Source organism: Desmodus rotundus, chromosome 3 (genome assembly GCF_022682495.2).
Source record: "Desmodus rotundus isolate HL8 chromosome 3, HLdesRot8A.1, whole genome shotgun sequence".
NCBI classification, from domain to species: Eukaryota; Metazoa; Chordata; class Mammalia; order Chiroptera; family Phyllostomidae; genus Desmodus; species Desmodus rotundus.
The window spans coordinates 170,584,482-170,602,922 of NC_071389.1; the positions used below are offsets into that span (position 1 = coordinate 170,584,482).

The window sequence follows — 18,441 nt, forward strand, 5'->3', positions numbered from 1 at the left end:
GTGGCTTTTGTCTCACGGAGGGAGCAGCAGTAATACTCACAGAGAAAACCTGTGCTGTTTTGAAGAGCATTGTGTTGGGGGGGGGAACCCAAACAAACAAATGAAAAAACAACCACCCACCTTCTTGGATTTAAATGTTGCTAAAATGCAGAAACACAATATAATTTCATGGATTGACCTCATAATCCAGGAACCATACTCAATTTACATATTTATTCTAATTGTTTTTAGATTCTTTGGAATTTTCTATGTTGTCAATATAAGAAATTTCCAAAACTTCTGGAGACTTTTTATATTTATTTGAGCCAAACAAAGGATACACCTGGAAGCAAGATCTCAACACACTGATATAAATGTTTCTGAGAAAGCAGTTTCTTTATGCATTTGAAATTGAGGGAAGAAACAACAGGATGGTTGAAATTATGTGAGGGGATAAAATAGCTGTGGTACATTTACACAGTGGAATACGACTCGGCCCTAAAAAAGAAGGAAATCTTACCTTTTGTGACAGCATGGAAGAACTTGGAAATTATTATGCTAAGTGACATAATCCAGTCAGAGAAAGACAAATACCATATGATTTCACCTATATGTAGAATCTGCTGAACAAAGTAAACTAACAAAGTGGACCCAGACTCATGGCTACAGAGAACAGGCTGATAGGTGTCCTGGGTGAGGGAGGTGGGGGCTGGGTGAGATAAGTAAAGGGAAAAAACAAACAAAAAAAAGACTCATGGACACAGAAAACAGTATGGTGTTTGCCAGAGAGAAGGGGGTAGGGGGGAGGCAGAAGAGGGTAAAGGGGGATAAATGGTGATGGAAGGAGACTCAGCCTGCGTTGATAAATACACAACACAATATACAAATGATGTATGTAGAACTGTATGCCTGAAACTTACATAATTTTATTAACCGATGTCACCCCAATACATTCAATTAAAAAATAAAAATAATAAAAATAAATAAAAACAAGATCTCAAAAAAATATCATGCTCTCTTGGAGGTGGTCACAGAGATTGGACTGTAGGGTAGTTAAAATAATGTATTCTCTTTAGGGTGGTTACCACTTATTTCAAGGGTGTGTTAACCATAGAAACGAGGGACAGGGCTTGTGTAAGACCAGATAAACCATTTACTAAAAATTGTATGCCTGCTGACCACCCACATGACCTGTTTAGTTAGGAACTGATGGTCAGATCACCCTGTGAGATTGCTTCCCATAGAGTCTCTGTTTTGTCCGTGATGTGTAGGTCATCATTCCACATTTCATGTATGCCACATTTCATTTATGCCAATTAGTATGTTTTTCTTCTTTAGTTGTTTTTTACACAGTGGACCTCTATTTTTTTTGTACTTAGTTAAAATGCTATCATTTCATTGTTGGTATATATGTATATTTTTAATGGTTAGACAGCAAACAAAAAAGATTCAACTGTTCACTGAGGTAACTGGGCACTTCATTGCCATATCTAATTGAATCCGGAAGATAGTAACAGTGACAAACTAAAAGTGACTCAGAGTATATCAGAGCTGCGTACATCTCTCATGTCTTGGGTTCCTCATGTTGTGATACTTGGGATACTCATGTTGTCCTTTGTTGCCTGTAAGGCTTATGTTAGTCACAGATTTATCTGCCAATTCCTAGGTGATTTTTTTTCTCATTCTATTCCTCTCCTCTTCCCAAAATGCAATACTAACTACTTCCTCTACTGTGTGTTATTATCAACAAGTAGTTCAATCTTCCCAGTCATTTCCACAGTGATGTAATCCATTACAGCCACTAAAAGCCTGTCCTTATTTAGGCCAAAGGATCTGATTAACGTTAGTTCCCTAAATAATTACATTTTAATAGCTTGGAATCTCAGTATGTAAACTATTTTGAGTGACAAGTGAAGGAAATGTTTTGTAAAGTGTGTTATCAGTGAAATTCAGATAACATCATTTTCACAGCAAACTTTGGCTCAGTTATGGTTTAAAAATTACTGCTGTGAAAATTGCAAAAGGTATATATATGTTCCTCCAGTTGGAATACCAGCTCAGTGATTCTAGGATTACATTGCTACTGAGCTAGGACCACACTTGCTCTCTGCCTTGTGTAGTTAGTGTTTAGTAACTCATTTTTGATTGATTTGATGAAAGATGTCATCCCAGAACCAGTCAAGTGTTCTTCATAAATTCAAGGACATCCTCTTTTCTACCATGTCTTCAGAAGAACTTCTAAGTTCCATGGACTCTTTCAATGCAAGAGAAGATTATGTGTTTCTGGTTTCCATCCAAAATCAGGTAAAGTTTATTTTAATGTATTTTGTAGAGGTACAAATATAATGACAATAATAATAATAATAATAATAAATAATTATTATTTTTACAAAATATTTGTTTTTCAGAATTTTCCACAGGAAATTGAAGTATCCCAACTACTTATTCTAATGAAAAAGTTTGATAGTAGAGAAGCAAAAAATGTGCTTTGAAAAAATTCAGCTGGAGAAATTAGAGCTTTACTATACTTTTGTTTCTATTTTATTCATGAAGACATACAAATGTTGAAATATATAATAAGCATAATATCTGTAATATCATAAAGTTTTCTTAGTACTTTGTACCAGGCATGGGGATAGTGATAAACAGTGTTTGTTCTATTTATAATCAATGATTGATTTACAGATAAATAATTTTTTCTTCTGGGCTAATAAGAACCATAAATGCTTTTATTATTACAGGTTATGCCTTATTGTCTAAATTAATAATATACTATTTTTTTATTCTTAGAGGTGACCAGGATTTATATGCCTGTTGCTCCATCCAGAATAGTGGAGGGGTGTGGATGGGCACGTACATACCAGCTATCCCAGATTCAGCAACTAAGGGTCAAGCCCCCTTTAATTCTGTGTGTGCCGTCGTCCCCTCTTTGGATTGTAAGTCAGGCCCGAGAGACTCTTCCTTTGGATGATGCAGAGTTCACATGGGCCCAGGTCTCCCAGCATGTTTTTGAGAAGAAATAAAAACCATATATGTATCTCTTCGATCAGAAAATATTGCCACAAATGAAAATTAAATGATTGCCTCCAGAATGCCACAGATTCTTGCTATGGTAGGTTGCTATGTGAATAAAAATATCTTATCTTCAATTGCTATGTTAGTTTAGAAAATAATTAATGATACTTTTAAGGTTCTTTGAACAGGTGACTAATTTCTACCATATAGAAACAACCACATACAGCGTTGTCACTGTGCATATTGGTGCCTATAAACTGACCTCTTCCCCCAGCTGCCAGGAGTTCTCCTTCAGCAGCACCGAACTGTGTATTTTCTCTCCTTCATCAGAAGAACTCAGTATATTTTGTTAAAATAACACAGCTATCACTACTACATGAGTCACATTTATATGAATATTATAATTATAAATATTTAAGACATTAACATCAAAACCTAAAATAATCTTAAATTTAAAACATATAATGCAAATGAGAGCGCTGTTTAAACTATGAGTATTTATTTGACTGTAAAATTGTGATCACAATGAGATCAAAGGAAACTAAAGCTGATTTAAACTCTTCAGGGACATTGCTTTCGAATGAACAAAACGTCATCTCCGCCCAGACTTCTGCTTCCCTGCTTCCAGTCACTAGACTCTACAACACTGGAGCGCATCTGCGTGTGCTTCACGCAAACATAAAGCGGCCCTCCTTCCAGACTCTGGGGAGCAGGCTTGCATCTCTAAGATGTTTGGGTATTCCATTTGGTTCATTGCTCTAATGCTTTGTTTGCACAACTGCTCTGCATTACACACGAACAAAAATAAGATCCGGTGTCCACCTTCAAAGGGGAACTGGGGAGATAGACGTGAATAAGCCATGGCAAGTGCACTCTGGCGCGGGTTACTTTGGAGGGACCTGAAAGGTGAGCAATCGTTCCAGGGGAATAGGGACTCAGAAGAGCAAGATGATGAGCTTGCAGGACAGCGGGAATTATGTGTGGAAAGGTCTGCGTATCTGTGAATTGGAGAAGGGGCTAGGGGTGAGTGGTAGCACAGAAGAGGATTTCATGCTGAGGAAAGAGCATATACAGTTTTCATACCTCTTCACGCTTTTACACCTGTGTAATAAACTAACATTTTAAGTATTTCAACAGGTTTCAATAGGTGTCAGGTTCCAATAGGTTGTAAAACTCTTTATAATAAAATTAATGCATTTATTGCTTTTATAACCTAATGCTAATTTTCTATATTCACTTCATCAAAAGTGCCATTTAATTAAAAATGAATCTGATTTTATTTTTGTGTGAAGGCACTCACTGGATTGCGAAAGTCGTTGAGAACGTCCCCAATGCTGAAATCACTCTAACATCTCCAACTGAACTGGGAGACATTTCTAAATTTGAAGAGCTAAAGGTGTGTTGTAAGAGAAGAGTTATTCCAACACATTTGACATGTAACATGCTACCAGTGGATATTAAACAAAAACAGTGCAAGCTAAGTTCAAAGGTGAAGGGCAGAAGCTTGGGAATGCCACAAAACCAAGCTTGGATTCGTGCTCTGCCACTCACTAGAGGTGTGACCTTGGAGAATGCCGATGTTCTCTGACCCTTGGCTTCCTCGTTAGATACAGGAATAAGGGTGTCAGTCTCGTACAGATTCAACAAGACAGTGCATGTGTGGGTGTGACCTACACATAGTATCTAGCTCATAAAAATTATTTTAATAATCTTTCAGCAGTGAAAGAAATGTGTACACTAGACAATGTCTTAGTCTATTCTGAATCTGGTTTTAATCTTTCTACTTTAAATATTGATGTCTAGAGAAAGAAAAATTGCCTTAGTGTTATTTTTATCTTCATTTTTGCAAGGGATTATATAAGAAAGGAATTAAAAAATGTTGTATATAAAATGCTAAAAAATAGTTACATCAAGCTATTTTTAAAATAAAGTACCACATTATTATTATTATTATTTTAAAAGTTTATAATTTAAAAGAATATATTTTCATATACTTTATATCCAAATTTATGTCTTCATGGAGAAATGCTTATGGAATAAGGTTAAGTAGAAAGTATATTTCAAATACATATGTACTGAATAATCTCAATTTAATTATAAATATACATACACACATAGAAAAAAGTCCAGAGGTAAATATAACAGCATGCCGAGTGGCTTTCTATGGTACGACATTAGAGTTGGTTTTATTTTCTTTACAAATGTCTGGATAAGGTGCACTTCAAAAATTCTGTTTTGATCAGAAAAAAACAAAACATCTGAAAAGCAAAGGTGAGATACCTGTGTTTGTTGTAACGAGGTCCTGGTAATGAAGCCACTTTAAGCAATGTCAGCCATATCTCAAAAACAACAAACACAACCTACCGGTCAGAGGTGCTGACATCAAAAGCAGATCTTGCGATGACTGCAGCTCTGCCCCCACGAAGTCTCTGTGCACACATCCATTCTTCCGCCCGAAGAAAAGTAAGCACAGTCAACCAGCGGTAAAGGTCAGTTTTGCCTTTATTCCCAGCAAAGCTATCAGAACAGGGGAAGGTGTACGCACTTGGTGACACATTCACTCAGCCAAGCGTTTTCATTTCGGACTGTCTCTAAGACAGAGGGAGAGGTCTGGGGAGAAAGGGAGTCTGGTGAGCTCAAGCACCCTTACTCAGGACAATGTAATAACACTGATAACAAGTGGCTATCAGAGACTGAGCTGTGTTTTATAAACACATTACAAAGATGGGAGCAGTGGGCATTTTTCTTTTCATAAACAAAGAAACTGAGCTCAGAATGGTTTGAGTGCTTCTTTAAACTACGTACCACACTGAAGGTACAGCCTTAAGGCACAACCCTCTTAAGGTGACCTCTACTGGGGACTGAGAGGCTGCTTGGCCCTGATCTACCAAGAGGATGAGCTGTCCTCTGTTGCTGAGGCCCAGACCTAAGGGCTTGGGGCTGGACAGGCCACACTCGCTCCAGCAGGGCCCACCAGACAGAAAGTCTTTCCCTCTGCCAGTCTTTCTCTGCCAGCTCACAGCCCCACTAGGCCTCTCATAGTTTCCCCCTAACCTTTGTCTCCCCTTTTTTGTTTCCAAACTATCTCATGAGAAATTCATGTTTTCAACTCGTTTCATGATATTTAGTTCATATTTAATTTTTTTCCAGAGAACTTTTCTGCCTTGCCTTCATATCCCTCAAACTTCCCCTAATTATTTCTTATAATTTATTAGCATATGAGTACACCCTTCTTATGTGTTTTTTGAGTATAATTGACATTTAACACTATATCAATATCAGATGTAGAACGGAATGATTCAATATTTGCATGTATTGTAAAATGATCACCATAACAAGTATGCTTAACATCTGTCACTATAGTCAGTTACAGCATACATTCCTTCAACCTCTGTGGACAAAATATGAGCTAATGGTTTGCATTCGCTGACTTTACTACTAGATAATACAGACATGCAACTTTGAGGGGTTCTTCAAAGGCCCTAAAACTCTTCTCTCTACCCTCCCCCCGCCCCCACTGAAATCTCCAACTGGATGGCTAAAACTACTGCCATTTATCACTTTGTTAAGGCAGTGATTTTTTTTTGTTAACTTTAGAGAGAGACCAGGGCAAGACAATGGATTTTTAAATTGTACTGTTTGAGCCTTGGGGTTCAGAAAGCCTAGAGGAGGTAGGAAAAGCCTGCGGTGTTGGGTTACTCCACCATAACCTATTGGGGCAAAGAACGGAAAATGGTGGGGGGCGGTGTGGAGGGGGGCTTCCCATTCTTGTGCACATTGGCCTTTAGGCATCCCTCAGGAAAAGAGGAGCAGGCGCTGTTTATGTGGGTCATGCATAATACCTGTGCTATGAACACAGTACGGAAAGATAGTTAGGTATTAAAAGGACTCCGTAAACACCTTCTTACCTAAGGAAAATGTGTCCACCCTGATTGTCCATTGAAAATGAGAACATCTGGGACTCGTGCAGTGTTGACCATGGCCGAGTAATAGTCCTTTCCTATCCAGCCAATCACACTGGTTTCCTGCGATTTCTTACGCGCTCCTACCGCACTCTGCACTTCCCTGTCGTGACCCTCAGAACCTGCATTGTCAGGAGTGTTTCTCAGCTCACTGCATGTGTTCAGGGGACTAGAACTATTTCTGTCTTGCTCATCGTTATATTCCTTGGACCTAAAGTGTTGCACGCCGCCTGGTATGCATATATATGTATATATATATAGGTATTATATATATGTATATATTGAATTGAATTAAATTACAGTTGCAGTGTTTATGTAAATTGGTAGGTATCTCAGATTCCCTGCACTTTGGGGGATTAAATTGTAGAAAAAGGAAATTCCAAACCATCATTCTTCCTATAAATAAGAATAGACAACTTTGTAAAAAATTATACTATATGTGAATCATGTTTTATGATAAATGGATATTTAAAAAGTAATCCCATCCTATAAATGAATAGGGGTTTCTTACATCTACCCCTAAGAAGATAGAACCAAATGTAACACATACACCGAAAAAGTGGGGTTGATGAGCTGGCAGCACCAACATGTCCGGGAACTTGTTGGAAATGCAGGAGGCCCAGCTTTATCCCAAATTTCCTGAGTCAGAATCTGCATTTTCACAAGCTCCCCTGGCAGTTCCCATGCACGTAGAGTGTTGAAACACTGGCTTAAGCCTGTGTTTAATATTAGCCGAAGCTGCCAAAAAATCATGACCGGCACAGGGAAGTTTAGCTCCAACGTTTTTTTACTTTTTAAATTTATATATTTTTAAAATTACAGTTAATATTCAGTATTGTTTTGTATTAGTTTCTGGTGCACAGCATAGTGGGTAGACGATCTATACTCGATGGAGTGTTCTCCCTGGTATTTCTGGTTCCAGCTCCCACTTTCTTTTAGGAAATGTTTTGTGTTGTGGCTATTTCCACCCAAAAATAAATTGATTTTTTTAAAACAGACTATCTACATCATCAGGAATTCAAAAGACACAGCTGTTTCTCTATTCCACTACTACGGAGAGAACCCTAACCTCCCTGGCGTTGAAACCTGGGCTGCATTTTTAGAGCTATTCCTAAGAGGAGATGGTAAATATAACAATGATTTTCATTCATAATATACAGTGAACCTTTATGCTCGAAATGAAAGCATCTTCCAAAAATTTAAATAGATTCCAATGCCTATTTTCAGAAGTACATCCTTCAATAGATTATTCTTTTATTTCTAAGCAGTTCTTTCTCAATGTGCTTCTTCACAGTCTTTCTTATCACCCACGGGCAGTACATATTAGCAAGCTCTTATTAAGATTAATGCTGACCAAGCAGCTATGTTTTCCATATACCATCAGTCTTTTCAGTGAAATAATGATGCACTAATTGGAACACAGTGAGACACAGCTGAAACCTAGGCAGGTAGCTGAAACATGCCTTTTATATACCTGCGTGGAAAATAAGACACAAAGAAACAATACATACACAAAAAACCCCTCAGACCCCCAAATAAAACAAATGTAACAGAATTAGCCATCCTAGCACTTGGTTTTATAAAAACTAACAGAAAGTAATTTATCCTGAAAATGCCACAATGAGACATCATTTGATTGAGCTGCATAGCATATGTTGGTCCTGCTACTGTGCATGACCTTTGAATTTATTCAATTGTTTTTATGACCCAGTGGTGTCTGGAGCACTTAAAAAAAAAAAACCTTCTAAATTCCCAATGTATAGTAAACAAAAATAATATACAAAGACAATACTGAATTTAAAAGAGGCATAATTTAGAAATGGTGTGTACGCAGAAGATTTTCTCTCTTACTGGGCTGAGAGTAGATCTTAATTGCTAGTTTCAGTATTTTACATGCAAATGGTCATTCTTTTGCTTCTTAATTTAAGAGAGGCCCCGGAAAGTATAACCTGAACATGAAGCCATTGGGAAGTCCCCACAACAGGATTTGATACTTTGTTTTGCTACATTCCCTTTGGAAGAATATGCTATTCTCATACTATTTCAGCTCCTCCATTTCCTCATTTGATGGCACGCATTTGGTAGAATCATAAAGTTTCAGGAATGACAGGTGCACTAAAGGTCATCTGTTAAAACACCCACCTGATGTTCCCATCACCTTTACAACATCTCCAAGAATTGTAGGTGCTAAGTTTGAACTTCTTAACCTTGACAACAAGTTCACACTCCACACGCCGGCTCTCCAGGAGAACGCTTCATGTTGGAACTTCTACATTTAAAGAAACCCTTACCACGTCGCACAGACACTGAGCTCAGTGCTGTGCACCAAGACCTCTTTTCGACCTCACTCAACCCCATGAGGTAGACGTTATTATCATCATTTCACAGGGGATGGAAATGCTGACCTCAGGAGGCCAAATAATTTGTTCATAGAGGCGTAACTAATAAGGAGCAGAGCCAAGATTTAAATCCAGGTGTCAGCTCCAAAATCTTTGCTCTTAACACTGTGCCGTAACTCGTCCCGCAAAAGCTTGTGCCCCACTCACTCATTCCTCTCCCACATGTTAGCCTTCTAAATATTTGAAGATAGTTAACATGCTTCCCTCTGCCTCAATTCCACTTTTGGAATAAGCAGAGTACAAATGCACAACTTATATATTTAAAACAGATCTTGGGCCTGCTTTTTCTCAAGAAAAAAACATTGCGTTTGTCCCCCCATTCACACACACTGAGGATCACCCGTCCTCCCTCACGCTGCAGACGCTCAGATTTGGCTTTGTCTCTGTAACTCTGCAACGCCCGGAAGGCCAAGCAGCGGCAGGGTGTGGTCCGGCTGAGTCTGTTCGAGAGGTTACTTTTCTATGAATGTAGCCACAGAAAGGCTACCCCAGGCCATACACAGGGCAGCAAACCAGCATCACGAAGCATTTGCCTTTGTCATCACAGTAGCAGGAGCTGCCGCAGAGTATGTGGGAAGGGCAGAGTGCAGTTTGGAAAAAGTATTTTGGGTGAACCATTTACACCTTCTTAGGCGATTTAATAGATTTTTAGTTATAAAGAGACTTGACATATAAGTATTCTACAACCGGGCAAACCCTCTAGACACCAGGAATAGTCACTGAATCACTAAAGCTTTTAAAAAAGTTCTCAGGTAGGAACAATTGCTTCACATTTTCCTACTTAGATGATACGGTTGTTCCTTTTCCTGTGTGTTTGGGTGTGTCGTAAATGACTGTGTTTCAATGACTTTTGTGGGGAGGATTATTTCTCTTGCAAATAGCAACGTGTTATAGTGGAAAGAACAGGCTATAGGAGAGAAGACCCGGATCAAGTCCTGACAATACTTTGTTCTCTGTGGGATTTTGGACAATAGCTTAACCATTCTAAGGTTCAGACTCCTAATATAAAATAGGACTAATAAAATCCTCTATTTCGTAGGATTATTTAGAGTTTCAAATTAAGTAATGGTTAAAATTTGCTGTAAAAATCTACTGACTTATTCTATTAGACATAACTTTTGAAGACACAAAGACTTTTAAATAATTTTTCATTAAGGTGGGAATGTTACAGTAGATATTTATCTAGAAAGATTCTTTTACAAATAAGGCATCATGATATCCAAAACCCGTATTCAAAACATAGATATAAGTACACATTAAATGACAAGACACTGCAATAAAGATAAAGATAACATTTATTTAATCATCTACTTTATCTTTCAGACAGTTTACAATATACTTTAGGTTTGTAAATGAAACAGTAACTATAAATTGTATTCTGACAATATCCTGGCAGATTAATATTTCAATGAAACAATATCTCCACATTTTACTTTTTATTCTCTATAGCCAGCCTCTCTCAGTTTTATATTAAAGTTCTCTATTTCCTAGGCCACTTCATCCCAGTGAGTTTTGTTTTCTGCACAATTATCTATCATCAGAGTGCTTTCTAGAGACTAGACAGTAAGATTCTCATTATAATTGAATATCAGAGTCGGGTAGAGGGCTTGCAGAAAGTATGGGAGTTTTGAAACAGCTGAATAATAGGATAATGTGTTGATGCAGGACAAATTGGTTTGCCAGGCAGCCTTGGGGCCCTTGAGGCTGGAAAAATGAATTTGCAGTGGTGTAAACACGGAGTGGTAAGAATTTCTTCAGCAGATCTCAGCACTGGTAGGTGAGCTAGAAAGAAGGTGAAGTGTTTTGATCCAATACAGAGTGTTTTCGGGGGACGATTAAGATTAACTACAAGGGGACAGGAAATTGAAGGTATTGGTGAAAAAAGTTTTGAGGAAATGTAAAAAGGGAAAAAAAAGTAAAGGTAGAAAGGGACAAAAATAGTTAAAGGAAGATATTGCAGAAATATCCACTGAAGTTACTTCAGTCGGTAGCAAGACCTGAGATGACGCAGAAGATTGTAATCTAAGATTAAAATCAGCAGTGACTGTAGGGGAGAGATCAGAAGGTCAATTTCTGACTGAAACCAGGACGGAAAGAGTGGCATAGTCAAAGGACATGTTCAAGGAGCTTGGACTGTCTGTCTAGGAGGGAGGAGTTCTGGAAGTCCATAGAAAGCCGAGGTTGCTGACTCGCTCTCCCTAAGACACATGAGTTGGTTGAGAAAGAGCACCTGGTACTCAAGGCCATCCTCAGGGGAAGGAGTAACTTTTGGAAGGCAACTATGCTCACCTCCACACCACAAGCACCAACACGGAGAGCAGAAGGAGGGCCGTTCTCTCATATGTCAATTAAAGCCAGGAGGTGGTGGAATAATTTTGTAATTAAGTGAAGGATATGCAGAAAAATATTTCCCATAAAAGCAAGATTTCAAATCTCTATTCTGAAAACTGTATTTTCTTTCTAAGTCATGGGTCTGCTCTACTCATTACCTGGACAATGAGGATTCTGATTAAAAAATGAACCCAAAGTGTAATTTCCTACATTAGTGAGAAAGGCGCAGGCAACCAGTTTCTTTAGATTCATTTGGCTAGCCTGAGTCCTTTTGGAACAAGGTACAGTAGAAATTAGTTAATAATAGAACAGCTAGCTATCAAATTATGATCAGGCTAAAATTTATTCTTCCAATCTATTTTGAATGTGTTGGAATACATTTTCTACTGAATAACCATAATGGGCAAGGTCAATTACAGTATCCCACCCATCGGACCCTGCCCATGAAGTGTAACTCTGGATCTCTATCCCTACCTAACTTTTGGTCAGAGAAGTGTGGGCTGCCCCCTGCCCCCAACACACATTATTGAGGGCTCCGCATCATCAGTGACTCTAGGCAGTGACATTTCCAGGAGGGCTGGGCTGTGGCTGCCCGTGGGAGTTGGAGAGGTGGGTGGAGACTGTGAAGTAGCCTGGGGAACTAGAGACTAGTTAAAGACCTAAATTTCTGTGAGAGAAAAATCAGTCTTCTTCCCCCCATGTGATGGCCATGTTGGGAAAACATTGGCCATTCTTACAAGATAAACCCTTTGTCACTGACATGGTAATTCAGGTAATTCTAAGCCAGTATTAGTTAAGGCACTGAACTAGCAGTGAGATTACTGATAACTGAAAACTTTGTCTGCACAGTTCTTCTAAGAACCAGTTACGGTACAGCCTTTGGGTCCAAGGGGTAGTAGAGAATTGGGTTGACTCCAATGATACCACAGTAGTCCCGGGAATTATGGTTTCAAAAATATGCTACAGTTATTTTCTTGCCCTTTGCTTCCTCGAGAGCTGAAGCCATGAAAAATTGCACGTAGTGTGAAGTTAATTATATTTTAATTTATTTAAAGATTTAGTGTTCAAAATGACTTGGGAACTAATACTAAATTTTTGTATGATAAAGTTCATAGAAAGATAGATATGTAGTGTTTTAAATTTTTGTTTTATACTTTGTTTTGTCAGCCTAGTGAACTTTTTGTGTTTTTAATCATCACTGCTATGGAGGTAACTTTACGTGATAGTATTTTACCTTTAAGCCCCGGAGACTTTTTAAATCTGTCAAATTAACAAACCATTAAAGAGACAATATCAACTACTGATAAACCCCTGTGCCTGTATTTCTCAACCCAGAACTAAGATACTTGAATGGAATTCTTGTGTGTGCTGGTGGTGGGGGGGTGTTTGTACACTTTTTGTGGTAAAAGCTTACAATTATGAAAAGCATGTCACTACAGAGAGAAAATGCCAGATTCTCAATCTTTCTCTCTTTCTCCCAAGGTCCAAGCAGTTATCCAAACACAAGTTGGGGAAATATGTATCACTGTATTTCTGTTGTCAGTTCTCCTGATTATAAAAAACATAAACACATTTTTTCCTTACTAAAAATAAGGAAAAAATACGCACAGCCCAGTTAAAAGATATCACTATCCAGCTTCATTTCACAGTATTGTAATTAGTTGAGACAATAGTGAAATTGAGCTCTTCTAAGGAAAACTTTTTCATTCCAGAGTCAAATATGTATGTGCCTTGCTTTAACGAGTTTGCTGAAGTGGGAAGAACCCCAAACCCAAAGCCGTAATGTTTAAATATTAACACAACAATTCACTTTTCTTCTAGTTGTGTATGGATCCTGGTTTGATCACATTTTAACCTAGGGAGACCACAAAAATGATAAAAACATTCTATTTATATTCTTTGAAAAAATGAAGAAAATAAGTCTTTCCTAACATTTCAACAATCAAATTTTAAGTCAAATTATATTAATACAGGAAATCAATGAATCCTGTTCTGTTTTTGGATTTCAGGGAATAAATTTGGTATTTTGATGAGTAACACTTTTTTTAATTTGCTTATTGTTCATGATCCTTCTAAAAGCATGAAGAAAATAACTCCTTTCCTCGGTATAAATGTAACTGAAAGAGAAATTAATCAGATTGCTTGGAAACCATCATTCCGGGAAATGAAAACTGACGCAGCCAAAGACAACTGTGGTCCAAACAAGACCATCTGTGTGCTCCTCGGAACAGGAGCCTGGCACTCAGGAAAGGTAAGTCAGAAAAGGGTGCGGTGCCTTGCCTGGGGCTCATATTTGGAAGTAGTTCTATTTTACTTTTTAACCCTTGTTTCCCCCAAGTGCACCCCATCTTGCACAACAGAGGACAAGTCGTCATCCATCAGTGAATGTTCATGAAATGAAATTCTTGAACTGTATTCTTTCCAGACTTTTAGAGATTTCCATGCCCAGTTAGGAACCAACTCAGAGAAAAACACAGGTGTCAAACGGATAGAAATGATAAAGTTATCTGAAGGATGTGTCTCAGGTCTGCAGACCAGTGTGTTTGCTAAAGAGTTACCCTGAATTTTATACGCACACTCTTAATCACAGTCAACCAAGTGCAGTCCTGTCCCCCTACTGGAGCAGGTCACTTAGAGCATGTTACACGGCATGTTTTCTTCAGGAGAGAGAAAGGAGCTGATAAGTGTGGGCTCCATTTTCCCAAACTCACCAATCACATAACTTGCTCTGCAGAAGTCAGGTGTGGAGAGAGAGCTGGGATTGTTATTTAAAGAAGTTCATCTGCATGGGGACACAAAGAGAAGGAAATAAATCCCCACTAAGTCTTACTGTGTAACTTAGAAGGAGGTTAGGTAGTAAAATCTAACAGCAAGAAGAAAAGTTCAGAACCAGCATGGAGTTGGATGGTATTTTATTTTATTTTTTAAATTTTTAAATTAATTTTAGAGAGAGAAAGAAATGAGGAGAGAGAGACAGAGAGACAAAGACATCAGTTTGTTTTTCCACTGATTTATGCATTCATTGGTTGGTTCTTATATGTGCTTTGACTGGGGATTGAACCTACAACCTTGGTGTATCAGGATGATGCTCTAACCAACTGAGAAACCTGGCCAGGGCCTCAGTGGTATTTTCTGGGAAGAGCTGGTAGTCTCTCATGTGCTAGAATGGTGTATGATGTGTGAAGCTGAGTGAGGGAGATGAAGAGATTGGGACCAGATTCCAAAAGCTTTACAGAGGGCTTTTTTTAACCCCAGTCTGTTGGCACTTTTAAGAAGGGATCTGACATGGTCAGACATGTGTGGAAAGTTGATGAGAAGAGGTTAAAAGCAGAGGCAGAAAGTCTAGCAAAGAGGATCTGTAGTAGTTCAGTTATGAAATATTAACAATTATAATTTGGGCAGTGGCAGTGAGTCACTGTTGGGTGCAGCTCAGCTGAGAAGTCAGTGAGCCATCAGCAAATTGTAGAAGTGGGTAAAGTTGCTCAGGGTCGGTGGGAAGAGCTTCTGGAGAAAGGACAGAAAGGGGAGCCCTAGGGACCCTGACATCAACAGGAATGAAACGGTCTCCAGACAAGCCAAGCAAAAAGATCAGCCAGAATTAGAAAGAAAGCCAGGGTCAAAGATGACCATTTATTTATCATGCATGAATTCTGAGAGTGTGGGAGGAGGCCAGGTTAAGGGATTTGAAGAGATGAGAAATACAGAAAGGTGCAGAAAAAAGGAGCACTCTTCTAACAAGTCTGATAGTGGAGGATGGGAGTCAGATGATACAAAATGGGAGTTTGAGAGAGAGAGGGACAGGATCAAGGAAAAGTCAGGAGAGGTGGGAGAGAACAGATAAAGGGAAGAGAGAAAGAATTTAGAAAGGGATGAATGAAGGAAGATAAACTGAACTAAAGGGTAAGAAACAGAGATCAGGATGGACCATGGTAAAGAAGATGATGAGAAATGAAGAAGTTCTGATGGTTACTGGAATCCAGTGCTGCTGCCCTTAGGGATCTGATTAGCAAATTCTCAGCACTCACACATCTTATCCTACAAACTGGAGAAATCTTACTGTAAGGGTATTAGAGTTTATCCCTGACCTGCAGTTGTGACCCTAGCAAATATTTCCAGGAGAAATCATATCAACGTAATTGTAGGCGACATCAAATTTTCTAATGCATTTCCATTTTATCTGAAAGTGGTTTCTTTATATTGTATCTAACGAAGCACAGAAGGCTGACAGTAGGAACATCTTCACTGATACTAGTCACCATGAGCACCAGTTGGTAAACTTGGACCACATGAGGAACTAAACCCAAGGTTGGGTCAATAGAGACTATTCACTTTATTTATTTTTTAAAAGATTTTATTTATTTATTTTTAGAGAGAGAAAGGGAGAGAGAAAGTGAGGGAGAGAAACATCAATGTGTGGTTGCCCCTACGCTTCCCCTGCTGGGGACCTGGCCCACAACTTAAGAATGTGCCCTGACTGGGAATTGAACCAGCAACCTTTCAGTTTGTAGGCCAGAGCTCAATCCACTGAGCCACACCAGCCAGGGAAAGAGACCATTTGCTTTATTTCTTTTGTTTGATGGATGAGGTGGAAGTGGGGCCTCCATCCTCTGAGAGTAAGAGTTTCAAAGAAACTACTGATTCAGAATCCTTGGCACACAGAGATAATCTTCATGGAGGAGGATTTGTACCTGCAGCTCTCTTTACTTTAAACTCAGAAATAGAGCTGATATTCTAGAAAATGACTATGGTGGTCAGGGAGATAAGGTGACAAGCTAGGGTAGTCCACATAAGTGTCAGAAGTCTTAGGGCTTCTGACATTCTAAAGTCTAGGGGGAGAATTATAGAAGTATGTAACGATGCACTTGAAGTATCATTAATCAGAAACAGTTAAAAATATTAAGTCACATCCATACAGGGGTTTACTATGGAGTCATGAAAACTGTAGAGTAAAAATAGTTAGAATTTACTGAATGTTTTAGTATGTGCCAGGGACATCACTTGGTTTGTCTGGATTTTGACAGCAGACTTTTGAGGATAACATTCATGTTATCCATATTTTACTGAGATGCCAAGTGCCTGACTAACTCATCCAAAGACACATGACTAGTAGCTGGTAGAGTAAAGATCTGAAGCCAAACCCTCTTACCCTAATCACCACAACTTTCACTATTGGTATATAAATTCTAATATGAGAAGATGATCAAACTATAGTAAGTGGGAAAAATTAGGTTACAATTGTGTGATTTAAAATGTACTTTATATGCATTTATATGTTTGCAAAGAAGAACATCTGGAAATATGCCCACCAGCCGATTTGTTAGCCATGTTACCTGAATACAATTTCCTTGATTTTTATCCTCTTTGTTTATGTGTATTTTCTTTAACCTACATATATAGCTACTATTTTTTTTTAAAGAAAAGAATAAAAGGATAAATCAGAAACCGAGCAAATAAAAGTCAAGTGAAAGAAAGAAGACAGCAGTGGTCTAAATGAATTGATATCAGTTCTTCCTGGAAGGAAAGAACCAGGAAAGACCAAAGAATATTGAAACTGCCCTTTCACCTCACATGGGTGTTTGAGAATCACTGTCATACAAGAAAGTGATTACATTTTCAACTCTTTTTTATCAATATTGTAAAATACATTTCCTGAAAATGAGACCGACTTCCCACCCCTGGGCAGTGTGGTCAGCAGAGCCACCGCTGTGGAAGGTGCGCAGACTGGGAAAGAAATGCAGCATCATCATACCCACTTGGTCTGCTTCATGTTTTGATTAGGTGTAGGTGAGATACTTTTTGCTTGCTATTGTAAAACTGAGGACTGTGTATTTTTAATCTGCCTTTCTTTTTAAGATAGAACTTTTTAAACCATACAAATTGGCATGCAACTATTACTAAAGAAATTAGAAACAACAGATAAGCAAATGAAGGAAAGAATCATTTCCTTATCATCTTATCACCAAGAGCTGAAATTGTTCACATTTTATTATAAATCTGAGAGATTTCTTTTGTGGCTACTATATATTTAAATTGGTTCTTGTCTGGTATATTTCCAATTTTTCCAGGAGCAGTGGGTGGTTGGATAAACGACTTTACTTCAAAGCAGAAGAGAGTGTTTGATGAGCTATGCACAGAGAGAATGAAGCACAGTGAACTAGCAAGACACTTCGAAGATTACTCTTAATACAAATGGAAAATGAAACCAATTTCCATTTTATGCGATACGGTGCTTGTAGAATACATAAATATTTTTTACCAATGTGGAAAGCAGATATTTCTTTCGGTGAGAAATGGACACTTTATGAATGCATCAAAAGTGCCGTGTGCGAGAGACTATTATTATCATATTTGAGGGTAGCAGGGAATTATTAATAAAAGGAAGTATACAATTTTTGAATAGATGAATTATATATCTGCTTTCAGGATGTGTATACGGCAAGGAGACCATTTCTGTTCAGACAGCTTACTCCTGTGGGCACCCGATAAACTGCGCTAACGTACAACAAAAGAAGTGAGGGATTATCTGAAGTAACCAGTGTCCCAGAAGAATCTATGTCCTGCGTTTTGGGCCATCGTGACCTCTAAACAAATATTTTTATTTCAACATCCCTGGTGTCCATGTAGAAAGATTCTGTGGTGTCATAGCAATGAAGACATAATTTTACTAAGATGAAAACCCCTAATAGGCAAATTATATCAGATGATCAGAATGTGGCATTTTGGTGAAAGGAAGGATGAAACGACACCCGTTCACC

The 18,441-nt window shown here is 38.3% G+C and overlaps 1 pseudogene; it reads left to right on the forward strand.

Annotated features, from left to right (window-relative positions):
* Window positions 1–2,139: 2,139 nt before the first annotated feature.
* On the forward strand, window positions 2,140–17,870 carry LOC112318383 (sulfotransferase 1C2-like; annotated as a pseudogene).
* Window positions 17,871–18,441: the final 571 nt, after the last annotated feature.